Consider the following 5,909-nt stretch of genomic DNA (forward strand, 5'->3'; position numbering starts at 1 on the left):
CTTTGTCAGTCTTTTTATATTCTAAGAGAAACCCCAAGTAAATAAATAGTTCAGCTGATAACATAAAAATCTATTTTTTAGCACAACCTCCGGCTACTGGTGTAATGATTTCCCCTAACTCCTAGTTCCCACATCAACTAACAAAACATGTAAATTAATATGAGGTTCAACTTGCAAGATAACAAAAAAACAAAAAAACAAAGGAGAACGAACAGAATGTGGCACTTTTTCCTCAAAAGTGTCAGTGATGTCCACAATGTGGATCCCTTCCTTCCAATGTAGTTATCTGACCTTTTATCAAGATTATGAGGTAACTGCATCTGTAGACAGGTGTCTGTAATTCCAGCTCTTGAAAGGTAAGGCAGAATGATTAGGAGTTTGAGGCTAGCCTCCGCTACATTGTGAATTTGAGGCCAGCCTGAGCTACTTGATATTGTCTTTTTTTTTTTTTTTTTCGAGACAGGGTTTCTCTGTGTAGTCCTGGCTGTCCTGGAACTCACTCTGTAGACCAGGCTGGCCTAGAACTCAGAAATCCGCCTGCCTCTGCCTCCCCAGTGCTGGGATTAAAGGCATGCGCCACCACTACCCGGCGACACTGTCTTAAACAAGCAAACAAAAACAAAAACAAAACAAACAACAACAAAAATAGCAAAAAAAAAAAAAATTAAATAAGTAATGAAGGTGGGAGATACATTTAAGAACAATCTGCAGCTCCGAGCTCCCATCTTCTGGATCCAAAAAACATGAACAGACGCTCGTAAAACCTTGCCAATCTTTTTGTTTGTTTGTTTGAATGCTCATAGTGGTAACCAAAGTCCATTGTGACAACTTCTGTTCTGGGAGGATTTAGGAAATTAGGTCTCCTGGAACTGGATTAAAACCACAGACAAGCTGCCAATGAGAGCAAGTCGCCAAAAGGTCTGGAGCAGCTTGCCGGCTATCACCATAGAGGGGGTTAGAATGGAAACCACTGAAAAACAAATGACTCAGATCTCCCTCTTGGAGCACGATCCATCTCAGCTGACTGCTTTCCATATATGTGTGTATATGTGTGTGTGCAAGACCTATCTCCTTATACACACACACACACACACACAAACACAGAGCAGGACAGGCCCGGAGTGTGTTCTCAGTCACTGAGGTGCTGTCTTCCGAAACTGGTGCGCCAGGCAGGGGAGACCTGAGACAGAGCGGACGATTCAACCGAGTATTCATTTCCTGCTTTGGTCAGACTCCTGAGGTGGGGAAGGATGAGAGATCTTGTGCTTCTCTATCAGCCATTCTATTTATGTTCTGTGTGACCTCAGTAGGTCATCCAACCTTTTTGGAATGTGTTTCCTCATCTGTGAAATGCAAATAATTTCCTCACTGCAGGGCATTTGTGAAGGTAGAATATCTGAGTTAATGCATGCTTTAAAACCTATAAAAATGTGGGTGAGGGGGCCCAGGGAGATGGTTCAGTAGATAAAGGTGTACTAGCCCATACAAAGACCATGGTTCTCCAGAACTGTGTAAACTGGGGTCATGGTATCTTGTGTCCGTTGTCCCAGGAAGGTCATGAGCCAACTAGCCTGCCTGTGCAGCGCCTGACCTGTATCAAAGAAAGCAAGGACCGACCCCAAGGTTTTCCAACTTCCACACAAACACCCTGATCTCTTGTTCCATACTCACACATATAAATACACAACACACACACACACACACACACACACAATATGAAGTATTTTTGCTGCTGTGAAGTGATTGGAGGACCGGTAGTGGCTACTGAATCACAGAGATGAGTCAAGATATGAGTAGGTTCTTGCACTTTGATAGGAAATAGTAAGAATCTGAATGGACCTTTCTGGTCTCCCAGGTGCATTTTCATATGTAAAAAGATGGAGCAGCGGGCGGTGGTGGCACAGCTTTTAATCCCAGCACTTGGGAGGCAGAGGCAGGCAGATTTCTGAGTTCGAGGCCAGCCTGGTCTACAGAGTGAGTTCCAGGACAGCCAGGGCTACTCAGAGAAACCCTGTCTCAAAAAACAAAAACAACAACAACAAAAAAACAAACACAAACAAACAAACAAACAAACAAAAAAGATGGAGCAACATTTGAAAAGACCAAGTCTATCACCATTGATTTTAAGACATCCACAGTACAAGAGACGAAGAACATCCTTTAGTGACTTTACCGTTACTCCCTCTATGTCACCTAAAGTATATTCCCAAGTAGGGCACGCCTGCTGGTAGAACACGAGATAAAAATACATGCAAAGTTACATTTCAAGATCTGGGCCGGGCAGTGGTGGAGCATGCCTTTAATCCCAGCACTTGGGAGGCAGAGGCAGAGGCAGGCGGATTTCTGAGTTCAAGGCTAGCCTGGTCTACAGAGTGAGTTCCAGGACAGCAGGGGGTATACAAAGAAACCCTGTCTCGAAAAACAAATAAAACAACAACAACTACAAAAAAGTGAAAAACAGAGATGAACACTCCTTTGTTTTAAGGGCTGGGTTTTATCTATACTAGGCTGGCTGGAACTCACTAAGTAGTGGCAGACGACCTTGAACTTTTGACCCTCCTGAGCTTGCCTCCTAAGTGCTGGGATTACAGCCTCGTACTACCATACCACGTTTATAGGGTGTGCATCAACAGCTACACCCCAGCCCCACGAATAGTACTTTTTAATATGATAGTTTTTAAAAAAGGAATGGAGAAGCTTCTCATACGGCACCCTCAGGGGCTCCTTGGGGGCTCCTGGGACAGCTGGCATGGAGGTCTACCTGAACATCCATTTGCTAAAATAACCCTGTGACATTTCCAGTGGGGCCGAACTGGAAATGAGTCCACGGTGGGGACAAGGCTGACACATCACTTCTGGTGTGCAGCTCCGCTTCTAAATCTCTTCTCTCTCCTGCTTCCTGGCCTCAAGGAATAATCAAGAAAGAGTCAGAATCAGGGCCAGTGTGAGTCACTAAGGGGGGGGGGGAGGGGAGGCTGCATGGAAATCAAGTTCTCTCCAGAGAGCAGTTTCTCCCTCTTGACACATTTAATGGAAGGAATCTAAAAACAAATCACACGCTTTCTTTGTCAGGCTAAGCAGGCAGGAACCACAGACATAGCTCCCCACACCGCCTGCTCTCAGAAAGCTGCCTCGGGACTTTCCGGTTCCCTTCGGTTGTCCCAAGATCAAGGTCAGATGGTCGGTGACAAGCAGGCCGCCCGGTGGTCACTCCCTGTGTGTCCTTAGTGGGAAAGCAGGACTGCTTCCTTCTGGCTGCCTGTTGGTTGTGAAGCTGTGGGGGAGTCATGTTTGCTATCTGGTAGTGAAAGTCACCCAGGCACCTGCAAGTCCAGAGTCTTTGGAAACTTCACTTTCCAACTTCCGGAACATAAATTCCCCAGGGCAGAGGCTGCCTTTGCCTGTCAGGGTTGTTTGTTTGTTTGTCTTCGCCTTTGTCACCTAAGATTAGCTTGTTTATCTCATTCCTGTTAAAACGGATCATTAAAAAGAAATTGTTCTGAATTTGTCTGAGGCTCTGACTCTCACATATTATTTCCTGGCACTAGAATGGCTTTCTGTGTTCGTTGTGTCGTTTGGTGGTGTTGCTAGCTTCTGGACAGAGCCTTTCAGAATGTATGACCCTTGGTGCCCCACTACAACCTGAGTTTAGGGACACGCTCCCACACTTGCCTACACCCCCCAGCCCCACCACATTTCCCACCCTTCTGCCACCCCACTCAGGGCACTTCTGACCCTAGAAGTGTGGTGCATGGGATTTCCAGGCTATGCTCAGTGATAACAGCCCAGCTATAACAGTGTTCTTCTTCAAACCACTCCTTCTCCCCAGGTCCTTAAAATGCTTATCTGGCAACCTCTACATGATGTGTGTAATACCCAGAAAACGTAAGACCTCCGGGCTCTGCGTCTTTTCTGAATGTCGAGCTAGCAAAACTAAATAGTTTTGGAATGAGCGAATAACCTGCTCTGGGGGATGTCGCCGCCCCCTCGTTTGTGATAACACCTTGGTTTAGCTTTACCCTGCCAGCCAAAGAGGAGTTCCTCATCCCGGGGAATACATCTCCTCTAACTCTCTACCTCCTGAAATCCAGGAAAACTATCCCATAGGTAGCTGACATTTCTGGTTTCTTTCCTCAGGTTAGTGTGATCTGAGAGCCAGCCTGTTTCTCCTGACACAAAAGTTTGACCAATTTCCAAAGAAATGACTGGGTCTGGACGAAAATGACCAACATGTACAGGGAGCCTTTTGAGGGCTGGCAACAGGCAACAGAGGGGCATAGTCTGACCTATCCATCGCTAGGCCTCACCTCCCAAGGGCCAGCAGGTCTCTGCAAAGGTTCAGCTATCCTGGACCAGCAAGAATGGCAAATGGGAGACGACCAGCGTTGGTTCTGATTATCGGGTTCTAAATGATCAGGATGAACTGAACAGCGACCACCTTCCTCTGTAATTTCACTACAAATGACAGGACGGGAGCGCTGGGGAAGGAGAGTGGCAGGCAGACTGAAGAAATTGCCCCTACGGAAAAACGGTTCTTCATTAGAGATGTCTGAACAAACATCGTGGCTGAGAAGAAAAAAAAATCAAGGAATTCAAAAGAATGATGCACTTTCAGTCTCTCATGTCTGTGAACCAATTTATAAATCACACAGCATTTCCACAGCATCTCCCTTAGTGCCTCTACTGACCACCCGCTGAAGACAAGGGCTGCAGATCGAGCTTTGTCAGATCCTGCCCCGGCTTCCTTTGTGAAGCTGCACCTGAGCCCCATGGCCTCCTTTCCCACCGTGTCCATGGAATGTAAGATACCCTTCCCCTGCCCAAGGCTAATTCCTGCTGCTGCCCTCCGTGGGACCTATCAATCACTCAGCAGTAACGTTAGCATCTCTCATTCAGCTAGCTTCCCCACATATTAAAAAGGTCTCTCTCTCTCTGTCCTAAGGGAAATGAAGAGTCCCCCCCCCCTTGTTGTGACCCCTGGGTACTGCATCCATGACTCTTCTCCTTCTCAATCAAATTGTATGAAAGAGCAGCTCAGGTGCTTGTGTCCCATTCTGAGATCCTCTGCTATCTGGTTTCTGCCTCCTGTCGAAACTACTCTCTTCACGGTCAGCTGAGAGGTCTGATGGGCACTTTTCAGCCTTTATCCTTCTTGACCCTTTTTTGAGTCACTTGGTATGGTGGACTGCTTCCTCCTCCGCCGCCGCCGCGACACGTTTCTCTTTCCGGGGTGTCCAGAGAAACCCCTCCTTTCAGACTTTTCCCTACAGTCTCTCCACCCCCCTGCTTAGCTAGCTGCCTTTAGTAGATTTTCCTCCTTGACCTATAGTTTAAACAGTCTGTTGAAACATCACATGCATGCACACGAGTGCTCAAGTTAAACTCATAAACTGAGCGTGTCCATGTGGCAGATACCCAGGACAGAGGGCAGAGAGTGCCTAGCACCCCTAGAAACACACCAGGTACCCCTTCTAGCCATTGTCCTTCCTCTAAGAGGCCCCACCCTGCCTCCTTTCAGCACCACAGGTGAGTTCTGCCTGTGTTTAAACTTTATTCGAATCCAGGCTATAAAAGCTTTACCTCATGCTCTGCTGGCTTGGTGTGCAGGAAGTGTCCACATTTTTTTAAAGTTCTAGCTCGTTCTCATTGTTCCAAGAGAGTTGATGGAAAGAACATAACTCTTAGGGCTGACAAGAGGATTTGTAGGTAAAAGGACACTTGCTGCCAAGAGATGGCTTGACTTTGATTCCTGGGACCCACATGGTAGAAAGAGAGAACTGATCCTTGTGAATTATTCTCTGAGCTCTCTATATGTATATATATGTAACCTTTTTTTATTTTCCCCAGACAGGGTTTCTCTGTATAGCCCTGGCTGTCCTGGAACTCACTCTGTAGACCAGGCTGGCCTC

Source organism: Mastomys coucha, unplaced genomic scaffold, assembly GCF_008632895.1.
Source record: "Mastomys coucha isolate ucsf_1 unplaced genomic scaffold, UCSF_Mcou_1 pScaffold16, whole genome shotgun sequence".
NCBI classification, from domain to species: domain Eukaryota; kingdom Metazoa; phylum Chordata; class Mammalia; order Rodentia; family Muridae; genus Mastomys; species Mastomys coucha.